An 18,084-nucleotide genomic window follows, 5' to 3' on the forward strand; every position below is an offset into this window, starting at 1 on the left:
ACATTTTTGTCATTTTCATTTTCTTTTTCCTCCTGTTGTCCTCGGGTTACCCGTTTACAAAAACGTTCTATATCAGAACTATGACAAAAGAACGTTGAAAAAAGTGATAAATGTTGGAAAAAGCTACAAAAATGCAGGAAAAAAATTGCCCAAAACATTTTAAAAATGCAGGAAAAAAATGACCAAAAAAATCTGGAAAAGTGACAAAAAATTGGAAAATGTGAAAAAAAATTCATTGAAAAAAGCGCCAAAAAAACTTGTTAAAAGATTAACAAAAACATAATTCAAAAAATAAAAAAAAGTTACAAAAAATTGTAAAGAATATGACAAAAGAATTTGAATAAAATCGACAAAAACGTATTGTAGAAGAAGATCAACAAAATGTTGAAATTTTGACCCAGAAAAACACAAAGTTGCATGGTTGACAGGAAGACAACGCAAAGGTTAAAATGAATTATGAAAATGAATTTAAATGTATTCTAACTATGTGAGTGTTAGTTCTGAAACAGCAGCCAGGAAAGAGCAGCCCAGGACCACACGCTGGGAAACGGGTCCTGCCAATGCAGACCAGGAGCGATCTGTTAATTGAAATGGGAACAGAAAAGACGAGGTGACACAACGACACCTTCACCATCCCACTTCCTGTCTCTCACTCACTTATGGCTCTTTATCAAGACCACAGAGGGAGGGGAGGGGAGCACTGACTGACATTGTTGTGCAGTTAATTATTTCTTCATTTTGGGCGAATTAAGGATAAATTAGTCAAGTGACAAAATATTCACCGTCAAAGCAGGGGGCTGTAGTTACCACTTTATGAACTACACAGGTCTTTACAGTCTCGTGCAGTTCAATACATCTGCTCTGAAACCAAACGCCGTCTTTGGGAAGCTTGCTAGTGTTAGAATGAAAGATGGCTCAAATGTTTTGTCCTCCCACATTAAAATATATGAGAAGGACATAATATAAGTGCAGAAAAGCAGTCCATCCCAGGGGTCTTCAATGTTTTTCAAGCCAAGGGCCCCTTAACTTAGATAGCCGGATCATGGACCCCTACTACATATATTGTATAAAATTAAGTTCCATATTAAACTGGGCCTACAATAACGTGTGTGCTGCCTAAAGCCTTTATAGGTTATTATACATACCTTTTAGTGCGTACAGGGTTTCCTCCAGTGTATTGCAAGCCTGGTGGCCCACCGGGCCTAAGTTGCCCCCCACCAGGCCTAAGCCAATGGGAATTATTAATGTACATTAATGTGTTTTGTAAATGCTGCGCATGTGTTGTCAAATTTATGAAGATGTTTTCTTAATTTGCTTGTGTTTTGTCTATTTGCGTGTGTTTCATTAAGTTGCAGTGCGTTTGCCCCTGTCGGCCACCTTAGGTCGGAGGTATCCCAGGATATTCCCAGCCAGGCTGACACACAGAGCCCTACTGTAGCTGCTTCCGACTCACCAGCGTTTAGGGAAAGGAGGATTCAGAATATGTGCTTTGCCTGGCTGATCTTCCTTGTCTTGTCTTGTCTGTTCCACAGGAAGAGTGGTTTAGCAGGCTGATCTGTCACGATCCGTCCAATTTGTTGAATAGTGTCCTTCCAGGGGGTTAAATAAAATATGTTGCTCATAGCTATTTTCTCCAGAAAGCTAGCTATTTTCTTTTTTAGAAAAATAGGTGCCTTATGGGCACAATCAGGGTATAAGAAAGACCCGTAACCATGTCCTGTGCTATTTTCTATTTATTTTTTGGCCTTGTTTGGCGAAATGTCTTCAACAATATTACAGTAAGATGCAAATGTTTTGAAAAAATGGGATAAATGGAGGTATAACATTCAAAAATCTAAAACAATACTATGGTTTGAAAAATTGTTTCCACCACGGCGCTGCGGAGGAAGGTCTGGCTACTCCACACAGCATTCCTGGATGGGAGAAAAACGTGCTCTGGTTTGTTGGAATTTCTTTAAACCAATCACAATTGTCTTGGGCACCGGGAAAAGCAACGGTGCCTCTGCTAAATATCCTCAGGAAGGAACTTGTTTTGGTGGAACACGTTCAAAAGTAGTTTTAGTCGTGCAACAGAAAACTCAGATTGGACAGATAGTCTAGCTAGCTGTCTGGATTTACCCTGCAGAGATCTGAGGAGCAGTTAACCATAGTCCTCACAAATCCACCGGAGGTTAGAACGCCAACACAAAGGAAGCCCAAGGCAACGGATATTCGGTCTAAATGAGTGAAATCCTGCGGAATTTCCATTGGCAACTGAGCAATCCCGGAAGTGGAATGTTGTGGATGTAGTACACACACATACAAAAACTGGAGTGGTCCAAAAAGGCCCCCTACCACTGCCCCAGGGCATACAAAGCCTAGTCAAACTTGTATGGTGTGTGTGTGTGTGTGTGTGTGTGTGTGTGTGTGTGTGTGTGTGTGTGTGTGTGTGTGTGTGTGTGTGTGTGTGTGTGTGTGTGTGTGTGTGTGTGTGTGCACTAGCAATCTCAGATGTAGAGCAGCTGTTCATTAGAAATGTGTGAGCTGAAGAAACAACACAGACGTGAAAAACTGCAAGCTTTGGCTCATTAAAGACAGAAAAGAACAACCAGCCAGAGACGATGCACACACACACACACACACACACACACACACACACACAGGCCTGTCTACTTGCTTGTGATCATAAAGCTGTTGTTAATTACAAAAGACAATAAAAACATGATAAACAAGCAGAATAATACAAGCAGCTACAACATGTCAGTCAGACAGAATCACTGACCCACACTTCAGATTCCTCCTCTGCAGCCACACACACACACACACACACACACACACACACAAAGCAAATGGAGAACAGCTGTTCATTAGAAAGGTGTTAACTAAAATAATAATCATTAACAATAAAAAACAACAACTGCATAAGATGCTCTCTCATTAACTTAATCTACTGCTGCTGTTATTGTTTCTAATAGACAAAATCACGCTGTAAACGCCCACATCCCCCAAAAAATAAAAATAACTTATCGTCCATTTGAAATTTTAGTGTTTAGTGAAAAAGCTTATATGAAGCAAGTGTGAAAATAGTCCCAGTTATTTAAGACCAGTTACCAAATTAAAAAGGCTTTATGGATGTCAATGGGATTTTTCCTTTACTGGGTTAGGGTTAGAGGTTAGTATACTTAGTAGTTTGTTAAAGAAATGATCAATTTGACAATGTACATGTGACGAAAGCGTAAAAAAAGTCACATGAAGGCCAAAGAAATGCCAATTGAGTTTATGCAAAAAGTGTTCCCTTGTTCATCAGTACCACTATTGATGGGACAATGCAGAATGTCAGCTTTGGTTTTGTATAAAATGTAATATAATGTCCATCAGTCAGAAACTAGAGTCCAGGTGGGGGTCCAGCACCAGGCAGGATCACTCAGTAAGCCAGGTCATAGTCTTGCACTCCCAGACCTTCCTCCACAGCACTGCGGAGGAAGGTCTGGATAGTCCACACAGCATTCTGGGATAGGAGAAAGACGTGCTCTGATTTATTGGCATTTCTTTAAATCAATCGCCATGGGCGGTGCTAAGCAACGGACGGAGCCACGGTGCCTCTGTAAAATAGCCTCGGGAAGGAACTTGTTTTGGTGGAACATGTGTACATTCAAAAGTAGTTAGTAAAGGTACTTTATTTGTCACATACACGTACATGTAGCGAAATTCATTCTCTGCATTTAACCCATCCCTCAAGGGAGCAGTGGGCAGCCAATGACAGCGCCCAGGGACCAACTCCAGATCTGAGCCAGTGCCTTGATCAAGGGCCCTGCCTGGAGAACCTAGTACATGTTTTTGATGGTGGGGGAAACCGGAGCACCCGGAGGAAACCCACGCAAACTCCACACAGAAGGGCCCCGGAACGACCTGCATTTGAACACAGAACCTTCTTGCTGTGAGGCCACAGTGCTAACCACTGGGCCACCATGCTGCAATCCTGCAACAGAAAACTCTGATTGGACAGATAGTCTAGCTAGCTGTCTGGATTTACCCTGCAGAGATCTGAGGAGCAGTTAACCATAGTCCTCACAAATCCACCGGAGGTTAGAACGCCAACACAGAGAAAGAGGAAGGGGACGGGACATCCGGCTGAAAATGAGGGACATCCGGGGGAATTTCTGGAACAATCACGGAAATTAAACGTTGTCGATATAGACTAGCCAGGTCATACTCTCGCAATGCCAGACCTTCCTCCACAGCGCTGCAGAGGAGGTTCTGGCTAGTCCACACAGTATTCCTGGATGGGAGAAAAATGTGCTCTAGTTTATTGGCATTTCTTTAAACCAATCACAATCATCTTGGGTGGCACTAAGCCCCGGACGGAGCCACGGTGCCTCTGCAAAATAGCCTCGGGGAGGAACTTGTTTTGGTGGAAACTGTGCACGTAGGGAGGCGAGCTCTAGAGGTGTTTTTTTTTTTTTTTTATTAATATTTTTGACAGACAGTACAACCTATGTCACCATCGCAACTGACACGACATCTATATCATCCACTGTCCCATTTTACGAATACAGAAAGAAGAAAAGAAAAAAGAAAACAAAAAACCCCAAAAAAACAACATCATGTGTAATTACATTACAATACATTATTCTATTAGTCAAACGCTATATTGGATTGGATCAGAACCGGTGCCTTATATTCAGACAGACAACCCCTCTATTGCCATCGGGAAGGAACCCCAGACTTGATTAAAGAAATCCTCTCTCCCCATTACTCTGTAAGTGACTCGCTCATACGTAGCCATTCTTGTCATTTGTTCAGTCCATTCCCTAAAACAGCACAAAGTAGATGACTTCCAGTGCCGCAGAATTATTCTACATCCTGTTGAAGTAGCCAGACGTATCCATAGTCTTTGTCTACCGGTCAGAGTGTTATTGTCTGGCAGCAGACCCAGAATACACTCACTCTTGGTGAGTTGTAATCCCAATTGATCATTCAATAGGGTAACAACCCTATCCCACAAATGTGCATTTTTTTCACAAGAATACAACATGTGTACCAGAGTACCCACTTCCTTCTCACACCTCCAACATGTGTTACTGTCCTTAAGTTTAAGTTTGGCCATTTTACTGGGGGTCCAGTGGTTTCTATTAAGTAATTTGTACAGAATAAACTGAGATTGCGCTTCACGAGAACATTTATGCCAAGACGCAACCAACTTCATCCATCTATCAGCTGACATCTGATCGCCCACATCTTTCTCCCAGCACAATCTCAAGCCCTCCATGTGGGGTGGACTGTAAATCTCATAAAATTTAGAGGCTCCACATTTTTTACATTTAGTTACCTGGACCTGAATCCTGGTCACAGGGTCAGGGTTCTTCCCCCGAGTAGCTTTAATGCAGTGCCCAATTTGTAGAAATTTCCAAAAGTCCTCTTGTGTAAGGTAAAGTAAAGTATATTCTTGCTTAATTTCATCAAATGACCTCAATCCATTTTCGCTAAGCAAGTCAGCAAGTTTATTCCTGCTTTTGCCCATTTCTCCCACATAATAGATTTTTTGCCAATTAATATTTTTTTGTTATACCAAATAGAAGATTTAGGGGTAAGATGCTGGCTACATTTTATATGTTGGTGAGCACTTATCCAAGTTTCCTGTACAAAGGTCAAAACTGGGTCCTTAAAGGGTACCGGTCTTCCCATCTGAGTAAGAAACGCCTCAAGGGAGGTCGGAGCCACCAGTTCCTCTTCTATTTTAACCCAGGAAGGCACCTGCTCCCGCAAATTATTTATTTTGGCTAACTGGGAAAGTGAAAAGGCATAATGATACCACTCTATTTTAGACAATGATAAGCCTCCACTTTCTTTGTAATTTTGATCGGTTAACGCTTGGTTTTTTGCCTGCCCATATATAATTCTCCATGACAGAATTGTATAGTTTCAAGAAACTACGGGGAAAACTTAATGGAAGCATGTACAGAATATATTGGATTTTAGGGGAGATGATCATCTTGACCAAGTTAATCCTATCTAACAAAGATATATTCAATTTAGCCCAGTTTTGTAAGAGAGGCTGAATAGCCTGAATAACTGGAGAAATGTTAGATTGCATTATTTTGTCCAATCCTGGTGTCAATTTGATCCCTAAATAGGTCAGGCCTGCTGGAATCCACTTGTACTGCCATGATTCCCTAATGTCCGGAGGACATATTTTAGAGATAGGCATGGCCTCTGACTTAGCCCAGTTAATTGTGTAGCCAGAGATTTCTGAAAATGCCTCAATAATGGAAGAGATCCTGGATACTGCTGTGTTTGGGTTACTTGTAATCAAAAGAATGTCATCAGCATACAAAAAAAGCTTATGTACTTCACGGCCCATTTGAACCCCTTTAATGTCTTTACTTTCCCGCAATGCAATTGCTAGTGGTTCCAGAAATAAGGCAAATATCAGCGGCAACAGGGGAGAGCCCTGTCTGGTGCCTCGACTAAGTTTGAATGGAGGTGACATCACACCATTAGTAACAACTGTAGCCATCGGCTCTGTATATACTAGCTGTAACCACTGCCTAAAGGATGGACCGAACCCAAATTTCTCCAACGTATGAAAGAGGAAAGCAAATTCAACTTCATCGAAAGCCTTCTCCGCATCTAGGGAGAAGGCAACTATGGGGTCTATATCATTCCTGGTTTTCCACATTATGTGTAAGATGAATATAATTTGATTGTCGGTTCTAGCTCGGAGGATGTTTCCCGAATCAACCGGAGTTTAGAACGCCAACACAAAGAAAGAGGAAGGTAACGAACATCCGGCCGAAAATGATGGACATCCAGTGGAGCCGTGGTATCAAAGTCCCTCCCATACACCTGCCCGAACCAATTGCGAGTAAATCCCAGCTGTCAATCATGATGTTTCACCCCGTTTTTATAGCATCACATAACTAATAAAAATCAAACTGATCCAAAAGAATGAACACCTGAACAAACAACAGCGTGATCAGAACTACCTAAAATGACAGATACCATCTTTGAGGAAATTGTATTTGACTCAGATTTTTTAGCTTGGTCCACGTTCCATTCGTTAACAATGAGGGGGCGGGGCTTATGACCTATACTGCAGCCAGACACTCCACCTCCCACGCTTCAAATTCAACCACACACCACATACTGTAAATACAGTAGACTGCAAACAACTAGTGCATGTAAACACACACACACACACACACACACACACACACACACACACACACACACTTTCTGCCCACCACCTGCTTCTTTCTCTTGGCCTGGTGACACACTCAGTTGTCAAGGAGCTGTGTTTTTGTGTGTGTGTGTGTGTGTGTGTGTGTGTGTGTGTGTGTGTGTGTGTGTGTGTGTGATTGATGATGGGTCACATCTTGCTGTGCTCTGAAACACTTCACTGATTTAAACTGCTGAACCAGCAAGAGGCTGTCTGTGTGTGTGTGTGTGTGTGTGTGTGTGTGTGTGTCGCAGTGAATTTGAGCCAGAGAAACACAGCTGGTCAACAGAAGTTCCCAGGCAGCTGCTTCCTAAATAAAGCTTCGGTACACTTCAAAAGCCGACAAGTCTGCCAACTACTCCAGCAGGTTTTCACACTTATCATCCCATTGTACACATTTTAACTTGTACTGATGCACAGCAGAATGCAACAAGCCTTTGGGAAGGTAGTAATAAGGATAGCTAGAATATAGTTGTAAGAAATTGACAATGAATACATTATTAAGATTTAGTTTAATTGCTTTAGTTTGATCCACCAGATACTCCGAAAACCATCTGACTCTCTTTGGCTGGCTCTGTGTCCCATTCCTTCACTTCGGCTCTGTGCCATGTCATGCTGGGCTAGTGGATTCAATCAGCTTGTTTGAGCTTGAACTTTATTTGGGGGGCCAGTTAAAGCTAGAAAGACTCAACCTCATTAAAAAGCAACCAACCATGATCTTAAAGGAACACGCCGACTTATTGGGAATTTAGCTTATTCACCGTAACCCCCAGAGTTAGACAAGTCAATACATATCCTTCTCATCTCCGTGCGTGCTGTAACGCTGTCTGACGGCTCCAGCGGCATCAGGCCAGCACAGAACATGCAGGTGAATGGTTCCAGTAATCCTACTGCTCCGAATAAGTGACAAATAACGCCAACATGTTCCTATTTACATGTTGTGATTTGTAGAGTCACAGCGTGTACAAAAAACAACGTAACATGAGACACAGCCATCTTCTAACTGTAAAGAAACCAGGAACTATATTCTCAGGCGGAAGAATATAGTACTTGGGCGGAGTGATATGCTCTCAGCAAGCCTGTCTAAGAATATAGTTCCCAGTTTGTTTACAGTTAGAAGATGGCTGTGTCTCATGTTACGTTGTTTTTTGTACACGCTGTGACTCTACAAATCACAACATGTAAATAGGAACATGTTGGAGTTATTTTGTCACTTTTGTCACAATTTGGAGCAGTAGGCTAGTTGGAACCAGTTACCTGCAGGATCTGTGCTGGGCTAAGCTAATGCTGGAACCGTCAGACTGCATTACAGCACGCACGGAGGGTTTGTATCGACTTGTCTTACTCTGGGGGTTACGGTGAATAAGCTAAATTCCCAATAAGTCGGCGTGTTCCTTTAAAGCAAACTAGACTACATTTAAGCAAATATTATATATGTAACAAAAAACATTTTCTTGTCAAGGACAGCCATGCAGACATTAAATGAGACCTACTGTACATACTGTTTTAATTGAATCCCCCAACTATCAAAAGAAATTGGCAGAGAGATTTGTGCAGACTGCAATGACTGATAATAATAATAATAATATTTTCAAGTAATTGTGATTATTTTGCCTTCAGTTTTGTACAAAAAAACACCAGCCTGCTGTAAGCTGCAATCTAAGTTGCTTTCAGTCACTATAAGTCCAGATGATATGGGCCAAATTTGAGGTGAAATGTTAATTTTTTCATAAAAGCATAGAATTTGGTTGTACAGTTTGGCTTGCTACACATTTTCAAAAAGGAAACCATCACAAAAACACCATGACGACTTTCTTTTAGCATTAAATGTGGTTGCCATAGGTATCCATTGTAAATGCTTTGAATCTAAGGCGACTACAGCTGCTTTGTTTCATGAAGCAACAAGATAGACATTTTCTAGAGCCACCTTTCAGGCAACAGGCAGTGAGTGGTACCTAAAACCTGGGTTTCTGTGGATTGTTCCTTAGATATGGTGACTGTGAAAAGGGCTGGTTGAGATTCAGAGCTAACAACATCTCAGTTTTGCTGCAGTTAAGCATATGCTGTAAACGCTCTCATCTTCAGGATTGTAGTGCTTCAATTAAGATCAAGTATAGCTGGGGTGTGTGATTAGGAGCTTAATTGTATGCAAAAACGGATTTCTGAAAACACAACCCCCAAACATCCTGACCTGAACCCTGCCAGTGTTTCTTTTCCTCTGCAAATGAAGCCTCGCTGTATTTTTGTCCCTGTAACGTCACTCAGTAGCCTATATTTGTGTAATGTCACTGTGTACTTCAGTGTGTGCAAAGGCTACTCCTGTGTGTGTGTGTGTGTGTGTGTGTGTGTGTGTGTGTGTGTGTGTGTGTGTGTTTGTCTGGTTGTGTGTACTGGCATGCGTGCGTTTTTAGCAGCGGACTGAGTGTCGTGAATGTGTCATTGTGTGTGCTGAAGCAGAAGTGTGGGGCATGTGCATGTGTTCATGCATGCCGTGAATTAATTCCAAGTGTGTGTGTGTTGAAGCGTAGCCTGTATTAATTGAACGTGTGTGTGAATTCAAATGGAGCTGAAGTTGATACGAACTCAAACAAGAAAGAACAACTTTAAGACTCAACTACTCATGTCCAACTACTGAATGAAAACTCAGATCTTAGAAGATTTACATTTGAAACGGAAAAATGTAAAAGGTGTGCATGGGCGGGCGGGTTTAGTTTTCCAAAGCAATGTATTATGATCTCTTTTTCTGAATCTACTGAAAGGCCTGGTGATGTTAGATCGTCCGTCTGTTCAACACTTTGGTCCAGAGCAAGAAATCTTTCCATCTACTGGACACAAGACATTTACGAGACTGTCCTCCCCCCAGAGAAATGCTCCAATAAATTGTTTCTTTAACAGCAATTAAGACTCTATTTACGTTTCTAGGGGCGGCGCCCTCTAGCAGCCGCACTCATTATGATGGGAGCTAAACAGGAAGTGATGTGACAAAGTAAAATGGTGGGTGTCCATACGCGTTGTTTTCACGGATGGTATCGCCCCGCTTACCAGCATTGCACACTAGTGAGCTTGACACTAGTTTCTCTTCCCTGACCACTGACAAGCAAAGAAAACAGTCTATACCCTCCTACAACAGCAATGGCTGCAGCCGATTGGACGTGAAACACTTCAATTTCTGCATTCTGGTGAATATTTCTGCATCATTTTATGGTGCAAATGTCTTTATTTATGCAAAGAAAATAATAATAGGTAGAGGTGTGACGAGATTAAAATGTGACGAGACTTCTTGTCAAGGTAAAAATTGTCTCGCGATATCCATCACAAGTGCAGAGCAGCCGCCAGTAGACGGAGTCTGACCTGGTTGGTCTTATAATACATCTGGCTTTGAAGAGGAGTCTGGCTTGGACCTCTAAATTAGCAGAGAAGATCCCCCCCCCTGCCCGTTCCCCAAAGTTGACTCTGAGTTCACTTTTGCAGAGCGGTAGTGGCGTTTCAGTTGAACAAAGCTGCCGATAAAACCCAGCATTAGAACATAAGAGGGTACAGCCTCTCTCTCTCTCTCTCTCTCTCTCTCTCTCTCTCTCTCTCTCTCTCTCTCTCACTTTGATTGACTGTCTATTCTGTCCAGAAGATGAACCTTTTAGATTTGAATGATGAACCCCATGACCTTTCCTCTAGCACCGGCCCTCAGAACTAAGAAGAGCAGCATCTTTTGAATTACCATGGCAATATAAACATGGCATCATCTGATAGTGTGTATCTTATTGCCTGTATGATACAGCACATGCCATCATGTTCCTGATGCACAGGACCTACTCACACCTGGAACAGCAGGGCAACTGATAACTGAACTACCAGTTGTCTACAACCCAAAAAAAATAAATACTAAAACAACAAAATCCAACACTTTTAAGACAAGCTGGGGAAACAGGAAGATAAGTCTCCTAAAAAGCTGTGCTGCAGGCTGTGGCTGCATCTCTTAACCCTTGTTTGATAGCTCCTCGACTCCTCGGTCCTCGGCTGAATCGGAAGTTGTTCTGTTCCTCCTCAGTGAAGTGCGTCTCAAAGCTCTTATTTCTGCCCGAGGGCCGAGGAGGGAGCATTGGAGGAGGGATCATCCAGAGAGCAGCCTTCCTGGAAGCCGTGCAGCTGAAGGAGTTGCTAACTCCGCCCAAACAGCTGAAGAATTCATGTGACCCTTCAGAGGAAAGGATGTGTGATGTAAGGGGTAGGGAAAATGTCCTGGGAAGAGAGAGAGGAGAGAGAGAACAAAACACACACAAGTGGTGTGCAATACTGCACTTGCAGCGCCACGCGTAATGACATGACAACATGACAGTGTAATCAGGATGAACATGTTAAAAACAGAGAGCAAATCTAACGGCGCCAGCCAGACATTTTCAACTAGACTAACTCCAAATCAGCTGTGATAAATATGATTATATGACCATCAGTGAACCACACACACACAATTCATTATTTATTCGGCAAATAACGTTAACCGATTAAGAGAAAATCCAATGAGATCGAGCATACAAACTTTGTGTCGATATTCATGAAATTCAATCAAATTTGACTGTTGATTTGATAGAACTTAATTCACATTTAAAACATGTGGATGGAAACATGGCTACTGATTATGATTATAGTCTTGCAAGTGTTGAAATCCAGCAGCCCTTCAGAATGTCTGTTGGACTACAAACCATCTAATGAAGCACTTGTCAAGCAGCAGATTATTGCATCTTGCTCCTGCGACCGGCAATTTTCTGCTCGGTTGTCTCATCACTGTGTTCACTGATGTGGCGTCACACTGTCGCTCTCTAATTACGAATCTGTCTCCGCTAGAAGCTGCAGTAAATAAAAAAAGTTTGTGTCCAACTTTCTAATTATTTATCTGACTTCAATATTGTCACTGTGAGTGAATGACCTGCCTTCACATCATAATAACACAGAGAGCAGAGGCGTGGAAAATGTCGATTTGACGTTTAATCAATTTGTGCTGTGAAGTGGATCAGAAATCCTCCAGTATCTATTTCATACTTCTATTTTTTTTTCTATTTAAGTTCCCTAAACACATTCAAACAAACACTTTATTAACTGCTTACATAAAGGATTTTCTAATGAAAAAGTAGGGTTCCAGATTACATCCGAGCAAACGAAGACTCACTGAAAAACTCAACTCAAGGACATTTACTGGAACTGTGTTTGAACTACTTTAAAGGGTAACTAATGTTTTTTTCAACCTGGACCCTATGTTCCTATGTGTTTGTGTCTAAGTGACTGATGGGAACAACAATCTCTGACATTGGTCCAGTATTTTTTTTTTCTTTTAATTTGATTTAGAATCTAATACGTACAACAAATTAAGAATTACAAAGACAAAACAAGCTTCAAAACCCCCACCCACCCCTACCACTCCCCCATGCATTCATACCACAATCACCACCACAATCAATCCCACATTCATAGTGTTTTAACAAGAAAAAAAACTATAAATAAAAAGAATTAATAACAAAGAGAATAAAAAATTAACATAAATCAATCCTCTAATTCAAGTAAACAGACATTCCATTTCTTTTCATGCTCAGTTATTCTGTTGTTATTTGTTGCTATAATTGTTTCTAGCATATGCTGATAATAAACTCTATTCTTAAAGTGTTTTATACATAAATTTGATATAGTTTTAGCTTTAAAAATAAACATTTTACCTATCAAAATAATCGGTCATTGGTCCACTATTAAGAGAGATCGCTGCAGCGATGAAACAAGCTACAATGTAAGTTAACAGGGCAGTTGTGCAGCTTGTGTTTGCCTTCACAAAAGTGCTCATTTTGCCGCTGACAGACTCAGATTAATATTCTAAGTGTCTGACCCTAACCCTTCTCTAGAAAAATACCACCCTGTCCTATATGTATCAGCTTTTAATATTGAACATTGAAGCCAGAGAAGTGTTTATCTCTATTAACCATCTCCTAATATTTGCATAACAGTAATGGATGGAAACGCAAATTAATTCACACTTCATTTTAAATGATTCTGTGAAAATACGTAAAATAAATTTAACTTGGTTGTTGTCTCCCTGCTGTGATGGTCTACTGTAAGTTTTACTGGGAGCCTCCATCTGCATACTATTTTTATTTAATATTTCATTTTTTACAGTTATCCAGTTATGTGTGCCACTGCTATCTATTCTTTTTTGCGAGTAAAATAAATTAGATAACTTTATAAATCAAATATACACTGGCATACATTAGGATTAAAATATGTGAAGTCTGTATGCTTTTGTAAAAAATCAATACGTTTTCAAAAAGCCCAATTTAAAAAAAAGAAGAAAAAAAAAGTTGGGCAGTGAATTGCTGCCACTTGGACAAAAAAAGCTACGTTTCTCACTGTTACATGAAAATGTTCTTGTTTAACAAGAACCATTTTGCATTAATTTAAATTAACAACTGAATGTGGAAGCGTTAAAAACAATTTAAAAACTGAATGTGGAGAAGTGTTACAAGCTGTGAGTACACAACATCCCAGAGTTTCAACAGGTAATTTGTATTTCTGGGAGCTATAGGTCGGGATGATGAAGACAGATTTATGGTCATTTATGTCTTGTATACATCAAGTAGGCCTAAGCAAACACAAAGACAATGGATGTTAAGGCCCTTAAACACAGGGCTTTTAAGCGGGGGAGCAGAGTTTGTGTCCCGGAAGAAGTTAAGGAGGAAACACAAGACTTTCACCCAGGAAACAGGTGTTCATGTCCTGGGAGTACTATTCAAGGGAACCAGTGTTTTTAACCCAAACCACAAACTTTTTTCTAATCTTAATTAGTCGTTCTGGTGCCTAAACTTAACTATCTCTTAACTCATCTTTCTGTCGGCTCATCTCACAGTGACCAGAACCCGGCTCACAACCACTTTATCTCAGCTAAACTTAACTGTAAAGACCGCTCAACTTAACTGTCACGCAGGGGCTAGTAGGGGGGCAAGGGGTGGCAAGGGCCCCCCCTGAAAAAGTTCTTGTTGAAACGAAATACTTTGGTATGTGGTAACAACAAAAAAAATGTCATTATAACTTCATTATAAAATCCCTTCATCGAGCCCTTGCCTTGGTTGAGTTGATGTATTTTAATGTAAGGTGAGAAGGTCTATTCAGAGCCTGGAAGAATAGATTTAGCACAGCTGTGAGGTTGCTTAGTTTCTGCAGTTATGTTAGAGACAAATGAAGCGACCATTTCTTACTAAACTAGAGCTGTGTTCAATCACACACACAAACTTTCTGACAGCTCTAAGTGCTCTGACACACACACACGCACACACACAGACACACATACAGAGCTAATGAAGTGTAAACGATATATTCTCTCCGGACCACCGCTACGAAAATGGAATTTGCACTTTATGAAACCGTCGCCGCACATACATTTGACACACACACACACACACACACAAAAACCTCACAGCTTTAAAAGGTGTCATTTGTCCGCTTCAGTAACTAAGGCGAATATTCACCCTGACGGCTCCCAGAAAGGAGACATAGAGAGGAACCATTGTCAGTCAAAGAAAGAAAGAAAGAAAGAAAGAAAGAAAGAATGCAGTCATTTGTATTTCATTTTAAAGAGAAGGATACAGAGAAGAGAGATAATGATTGCTGGACTCATACTATCACCTCCTGGTCTTACACAGAACAGCTGGCTTGGTGTCTGTGTATGTGTGTGTGTGTGTGTGTGTGTGTGTGTGTGTGTGTGTGTGTGTGTGTGTGTGTGTGTGTGTGTGTGTGTGTGTGCGTGCGTGTGTGTTATTATGAGAATGTAAGTGTTGAACAGATATACCATGACGGGTCGGTTCACCCAAACTACAAGAAAAACTATTCTAACGTGTTGGTTTTATGTCTGTCTCTGTGTCTGCACCTTAATACAATGGAGGAGACATTACTTTTATCCTTTTATTTCACAGCTGCAAAGGATACACTGGTTATGTCCTCCACCTTTATCCTAAAGAAGGCTGCACTTAACCATTTGTTAGCCATATTAAATATATAAATAACTCCAGAGGAGGATTCAGCTTCTGAAGTGGTACAGAGCGACAGCAACTTATCATCGGGTCCAGATTCTCTGAATCTTTTGATGATGTTATGGACTGTAGATGATGAAATCCCTAAATTCCTTGCAATTGTACGTTGAGAAACGTTGTTCTTCAACTGTTGGACTATTTGCTCGCGCAGTTGTTCACAAAGTGGTGAAACTCGCCCCATCCTTGCCTGTGAACGACTGAGTCTTTTGGGGATGCTCCTTTCACACCCAATCATGATCAATTAACCTGTTCACCTGTGGAATGTTCCAAACAGGTGTCTTTTAAGCATTCCTCAACTTTTCCAGTCTTTTGTTGCCCCTGTCCCAGCTTTTTTGAAACATGTTGCAAGCATCACATTCAAAATAAATGAATATTTGCAACAACATCAAAAAACAATAAAGTTTACCAGTTTGAACATTAAATATCTTGTCTTTGTAGTGTATTCAATTGAATATAGGTTGGAAAACATTTGCAAATCATTGTATTCTGTTTTTATTTACACCCACAGCCCCCCCCCACACACACACACACACACACACACACACACACCCCTCTCTGTTTGTGTCTGTATTTCAGACAGAATTGTAATCATCAGACAGCCTAACACCATCTAAAGGTAAATGACTTGGAAACAGCTTTAGCGCCGTCACACAATACACACAAACATGTAGTACTGTGTGTGTGTGTGTGTGTGTGTGTGTGTGTGTGTGTGTGTGATTGCGTACGTGCGTGCGTGACCTGTACTGTTTGCTTGACTGGCTGCATGTTGACTTGACAAGGTTCTTTGTCCTTTTAAATGAAAGCCTGTGGACATACAGAGACACAAACACACACCGCCACATGTCGCAGCAGGAGGGCAAGAGAGGAGCCTTTTAGCTCATGAGCTTTTTTCATTCCTCCTCATTTACTCTTACACTCTCTGTGCCTCTGCAGACATTTCTCCCATCGGTGTCTCTCCTCATTCTCTTGCCGTTATTTTCCATTTATTTTCAAGTCTTAGTAGCCACTGTGATGTTTCTGTCTGACAGACGTCACTCTAAATCAGCGTTTCTTAAAGTATGGGTGCTGACCAGGGTTGCCAGGTCTGTTAGACAAAACCAGCCCAATGGGCAATCAAAACCAGCCCAAAACCAACCCAATGGCCAATAAAACCTTCCCAACACCAGAACTCAAAATATTCAGTAACACTTTCTATAAAGCCTGTCTCTATTGTGCATTATAAACACAGTTACAATGTGTTCTAATCTGCTTATTACGCTCTATAAGTGCTCATAAGCACTTATGGATAATATTAATGCTTTATAACTATAATACTTTATCATCTGCTTATAGCGCTGTATAAGTATAGTTATAATCACTCGTGTATAATCATCAAACACATTATAAAGCATTTTATAATGACTTATAAGTTCAAGTATGATAATACTATTATAATAATATTACATATAATGTTATATAATAATAATTATAATAATAATAATGTAGTGAATTATAAAAAAAAAGATTTAAGATACTTTTTTGGGAATTTTCAGCCTTTATTCTGATAGGACAGCAGAAGACATGAAAGGGGAGAGAGGGGGGGAATGACACGCAGCAAAGGGCCGCAGGTCATAGTCAAACCCGGGCTAGCTGCGTCAAGGACTAAACCTCTATATATGGACACCTGCTCTACCAACTGAGTTATCTGGGCACCCATAATTCTCATAATTTTAAAACATTATGCACGTTGGGGCAAAATAATATTGCCCCAACATATTACACTAACCCTTACAATGCTTTTAAAGTCCAACAGCATTAACATTACTATAATCGTCATATGTATTGTAATATCTACAAAGTAACAGCACACATGGTTAGTGTACCAGCATTAAAAGCAGTTTTCCCTAAAGTTATTTCACCTAGGTCCAGAATTTGCCTTGTGTAATTAAATACAGTATATTATCATAAATATATCTCTGTGAACATGCACACCAGTTATTCACTGATGCACAAACTAACGAGTTTTGTTGTAAACTGTGTACTGGTCCGTTTGCTTCCTTCACTAGAGAGGCAGGGCCTGGGCCGCGGGGCACGTCATGTCTGTGTGGGTCTGGACTACCCAACCAGCAAACAAACAACTCGACCCGCAGCAACACTTTAGAAGTAGCCCAATTCCGCGGGAAAACCCTGGTGCTGACCCAAAGTGGATTGGGGACCTTTACAAATGGATGACAACATAATATTTTGAAATGTGTAATTTATATTTCATTCTTTTATTATGTTTTATTTTTTTATTTTTTTTATTTCAAAGTGCTCTCCATCCCATCAGTATCAGATTATAGTACTTGGACTGTTTGGACTGGAGCCTTTTCTTCCCCTTGTGTATGCATTGTGTTTGTGTGCCTGTCCATCTACCTGTGTACCTGCTTCTCTGAAGCGAGCGATGTCACTGCCATGTCAGTGAGAGCACTCCACAATCAAGCATCATCAGTCCAAACCAAACTCATGTCAAAACATAAATACAAAGATGAATATCTTTCACATGGCTGTGAAAGCACTTATTTCTGAACAAAGCAGAAAACCACAAAGGACAAAGGCTTTTTCACAGTGCAAAAGGAAGTCAACAGGTGTTCATGTTTATTTTTCTTGTAGTTGGTCAGTGAACTCAGTCACTAACAGGTCATTTTTAGTTCAAAATTTCAAAAAGGGTTATTCAATTTCTATAAATTTAAATTTTGAGAGTTTCATCGCTGTTCTTGCCTTTATTGACAGAAGGCTCATGCTGATGAGTCCCTGGGACACACGTAATTTTTTATTTTGCCTCAATTTGTGTTTTGGACAACAATG

The sequence above is a fragment of the Perca flavescens genome, chromosome 8, assembly GCF_004354835.1.
Source record: "Perca flavescens isolate YP-PL-M2 chromosome 8, PFLA_1.0, whole genome shotgun sequence".
Classification (NCBI taxonomy): Eukaryota; Metazoa; Chordata; class Actinopteri; order Perciformes; family Percidae; genus Perca; species Perca flavescens.